A 5,468-nucleotide genomic window follows, 5' to 3' on the forward strand; every position below is an offset into this window, starting at 1 on the left:
CACCATACACCCGTGGTATGCAAAAATATAACATCAAAAGTAAAGCATGCTAAACACTTGCATGTTAATATACAAAAATGCTTCAAATTGCTCATAAGCCTCTAAGGATGATGAGCATCCAAGAACATAGTCTCCTTACCTGTAAAACAACCTAAACCACTAGGGTGAGTAATCAAGTTACTCGTAGGAAGAAGCATATGCGTATACCCTAAAGTTTTAATATCATTGTAAGATCAATATATACGAATACAAGAGATCATTCCACTTAATGTCTATGTTCAAGGTGTTGTAAGGGATCATCTTAAGCTAACTTAAATGATTCTTTAACAACACATATCAACATCAATGTACTTAACAACATCAATTTGCCAATAACAAAACTTACAAGTTACAATTAAGCATTGGTTGTCAACTTGGAATTGAATGAGAAATCAATTAGTGGAAGACTTGGACATCACGTCTCGGACTAAACCAAGATCAAAATGGTTATTCTGGGCATTAACCCGCTGGGAAGACCACCCTAGCGCGCACTATCTCAATTGGGGAGAACTCATACCTTCCGCACTAGAGCCAAACTCTAGCCATATCACTTGTAACAATGTCCTAAGAGAATCCAAAATCATAATCAAGTTCAAAACTCATACACTATAATTAAGGCATATAGACCACCTTCCATGCACAAGTATTTTGAAACCACACAAACCATGTCTTAGGGTTCCAAGTCTAAAATGGCATACCAAATGACAAGTCCTCATCATGATATTATGCATAATACCATACCACTAACTTATCATTTTAAATCATGCCTCAACAATAAGCTTTATATACTAGATTACAACATTATAGTAACAAGCTTCTAAAATAATTACAATTACGAATAGTAATCGACTAGAATGTAGGATTAATATCACAATAGTATAGTAATTCAAATCAATAAGAGTTCTATACAATATTAATAATCCTACTCAAGATACATACGCAATATACATGCTTAAATTAATAAACCATAAGTCAATCATAAAGATTTCCTATAATATACAATACTACAATTCTAAAAGCATGTACATAATATATATTAAACCCCAAAGGATTATAAAACACTTAGAATATAAACATACTACCACCCCTACCTTAATAGAGTATTGAATCTCTATAATCCAAGCAACCAAGCTTAAAAATGGAAAATAATTATAGGGTTTTGAAGAGGAGGGCAAGAGGAAACTTTTGTCTCCGAAGGTTTATGGTCTAAGGTGAGTGGAAGGAGGTTAAAATGAAGGAATAAGCTATTAACCAAGCTTTCCTCCAATGGTGGGTAGGTTTAGGGTTATGAAGAACAAATGAAATGAAAAGGATAAAGTGTAAAATGGTGAGTGGAAGGTCTAGAAATCCTCCACTCACTATGTGTTCTTATACTACCTCTCACACACACACAATGCAAGACTAAATGGTGAGCCTATACTTGTCATAAATCAATGGCTCCTTCCTAGGCTTAATCTTAAGCCTACACTTGTCAACCATCTAAGCCAACAAGTGCACCTATCCTAGGCCAACAAGTAGGTGAATCTCTGTGATACCCCTCGGATCCGAGACACGGGTTGATCAGCCTAGGCCCAAACCCGAGGGAAATATCAAACAATTAATATTTAATGAACACAGAATACTTGTTGAAATAATAAGAAAATAAATAAAAATGGCTGAAAAGAATTCTAATTGAAAATCCTCAAAATATAATTGTTCAAATCCATTAATCCAAAACCTCTAACTATTTAACAACTCGGGAATCCATCTAGTGGACCCCGAATAAAAAAAATCCCAATTGTAAAATAAAAAAACTGTAATCAAAATCCAAAGCTAACAAGGAAGCTATCCTACGTAGTCGGTGGAATGTAAGTCTGTATCTGCTCTGCACGACAAAGCTCTAACTCTGGAACTGACGAGCACCTAAAAAATAAGAGAGTGGGTCAGGCCCACATGCAAGTCCTATTCTACTACGATCCAAATAGGAATTCGATACGCAGATACATCCTAGATAAACTCAAAAATATCTAGAGTAGTCTATATATGTATAAATACACACTATAGGATGCTCACTAGTCCAATAGGTCTGTCTCAGCCTGAGTAGAGATACCATACAAATTGCACATAATGTGGTTATGTGTACCTAGACCTACCAAGGAATAACAACTACTGTCCAGTTATCCATCCTAGGCGATATACGCACCATAACTATGGTCCTGAGACTCAAGTTCATACCATGGCACCATATCATAAATATATAAAGTTTGCATACTCCTAATACAAAATATCATCCACTATATAGAGGTCTGATATATGTAAAACAATCCATCCTGAAACCAAGGTAGGTCATTCAATTATTTTATTGACATGACATAAATATGAGTAGGATTTAACCTTTGAGGTTAATCCATATCCCAATCCAAATTAGGTAGGACTTAGTATTTGAAATAATCCATCCCTAGTATGCCACCGTCCCATACTAGTACATACAATCCACAACATCTATATAATTGATAGAATTTAATATCATAATTCAGTAATTAAAATCCAACACATAAATCCATGTAATTGACTGAGCATAGTTTAATAGTTCAGCAATCAATAACCAAAACAATAATCCATGCAATTACAGAATAGAGTTTAATAGTTCAACAATTAATCCAGAGTATGCATAGATCAAGTATGACAAATAAATGACCCTATTATGCATCCAAAACAAGATTTATAATTATGCTATAATCCGTTAAATCGCCAAAATTAAAATTAAGCAACTAATTTCCTTTCATCAGTTAACAGCATGCAAAGTTATTTAAACTTCCCTACTAATACATCCGTTAGCATAAAGACTTTAATTATGCACATCAAAAAGACTGATTTAATCTCCATAGCAAAATTAAACTATTTAACCTCAAGTTTTTTTTAAAACTTAAAACAGTTTAATACACATCCACTAACTACCTTTTTAGTTAATTAAATCCCATACTTAGCATATCTAGGTATATTATGCAATCCAGTAAGTTATTGGCCTAATTTACATACTCTGATGTTAATAAAATAACCCCAAACGCGTTATACATGAACAACACAACACTGGACCAAACTATTGTCAAATTCCCCAAACCAGTTGATGTTTTCTCTCTAGGTGTCAACCGGTTTACACAAATCAGTTGATGTAAAGTTTCCAAGTGTCAACCAGTTTACACAAACCGGTTGATGTAAAATTCAAGATGTCAACTGGTTTGCAAAAGTCCACTGAATCTAAAAGATGTTAACTGATTCATCATAGATGTTGACTGGTTTAATAACCAGTTGACGTTTTTCCCCAAGGTGTCAACTGGTTTCAGCCAACCGATTGACCGAATCACTAAAGTGTCGACCGGTTCATGCAAACTGGTCGACGGGTACACTAAACCGGTTGACCGAACTGTAACAGTTCGTCTTCAACGGCTTCAGCGACTACGTCTTCCTCTGTTAAGGTCCTAAGGCTACTGTTTTAAGTCCAGAACAATCCTAAACATTATGTAAACCTCTTATGCATAATTTAAACAAGTTAAAATCACAACTCATGCGATATACTTTAAACAAAATTCAAACATATACATATGCAATTAATATACTGTAATTCAAGTTTTAGCATGTATACATGATTGATTTTAATAACTTAAAGTTCCTGGAGTTTCCCTAGGCATGCATAGAACACAGGTTTAAGGGAAAGAGATAGAAATAGAACTTGCCTATGTGATTTCTTAGCGAGTTCCAATTATCTTTAAGCCTCCTACTGCTCCGGTTCTAACCCACAATTAAACCTCTTCCTTCCTCATTGGTCCTCTCTATTTTTCTCTCAAGTCTCTCTGTATTTTGCCTGCCTCCACTGTTACGTGAATAGGATTCTAAACCCTTCGCAGATTATACACACGTATATATATATAGTATAAGCTAACCCTAATCCCAATCAATTACTACGTCGACTATCTTATGGGAAAAGAAAATAAAATAAAATATACGATGTACATAAAAATATATATTTTACATAGACTGATACATGATATATATATATATATATATATATATATATAACTATATGATATACTGATAAAAATTATAATAAAATATATCCTCCTTATATATACATATATACCTATATATATATGTATAACTTCCCATGGATAATATCCATACCCATTTAGTGGCCTATCCAAGTAGTCCATGAACCCAATTGGATGGTCAATTCCTATTATCTAAAACCATCTAAAACAAAATAGAACCAAATAAAAATACCCATTTAATTCATAACACATAAATTATAAGTAAGCACCTCACATTTAAGCAACCAAAAACACATCATTAATCATACAATTTAATTAGCCATTTATTTCAAATAAACACATTATTAATTAATTCAAATAAACAATTAAAAACTAAACAAATAGCCAAGAAAATTAATTAAATACCGAGACTATCCTTTTAAAATTTAGGGTATTGCAATCTCCACCCTCCAAATGCCAAGAGATTATGCATCCAAGTCACTCCACCCACCATGAGAATGTGACACTTGTCACCTTTTTCAAAAATTGCAAAAAGGTACTTTTTCAAAATATCTTTCAAATTAAATTACAAAAAGGTCCCTAAGATGAAAAATAATTATTTTACATAATTACACTAAAATCCCAAAAATCAAGAATAATTACAATAAAGTATGCATCCATGCCCTTTACGAGAAAGTAAGCAACTAGAATGTATTTTCTACAAAAGTAAAAATACAAATGTCATGGAAATCAAATATCATGGATGCATACAAAACTGGAATCAAATCCGAGTACAAAAGATGAGGTTATGTAAGAAAAAATGATAAATGGGAAAAAGACGAAATAGGGAAAAGACAAAATAGAAAAAAGACGAAAAAAAGAAAATCACCGAAAAAGGAAAATGACTGGGTCATTACAACCTACCCTCCTTAAAAGGATTTTGTCCCCGAAATCGAGTCGTACCTGAAAGAGAGAACAAATTGGGATACCGAGAGCGAACCTTCTGTTCGAGCTCCCAGGTAGCCTCCTCAACGTCGTAATGTCTCCACAAAACCTTAACTAATGGAATGGTCTTGGTCCGCAAAACCTACTCCCATGAATCAAGAATATGGACTGGACCCTCCTCGTAGGTCACATCCTCTTCAACAACAACATCTGTCCACCGTAAAACATGCGATGGATCCGGCTCGTACTTCCTCAACATAGATACATGAAAGACGTCATGAACCCTATCCAGGTCTAGCGGCAATGCCAAATGATAAGCAATTTCACCGACGGGCTCCAAAATCTGAAATGGTCCAATGAACCTAGGAGATAACTTGCCGTCTGCCAAAATCTCAGAAGTCCCTTCCATGGAGAAATCTTGAGAAAGACGTGGTCCCCTACCTCAAAAGACAAAGATCTCCTCCTCTTATCAGTATAACT

The sequence above is a fragment of the Cornus florida genome, unplaced genomic scaffold, assembly GCF_030987335.1.
Source record: "Cornus florida cultivar Cherokee Brave unplaced genomic scaffold, ASM3098733v1 CherokeeBrave_3.0.0_Hap2_Chr07, whole genome shotgun sequence".
NCBI lineage: Eukaryota > Viridiplantae > Streptophyta > Magnoliopsida > Cornales > Cornaceae > Cornus > Cornus florida.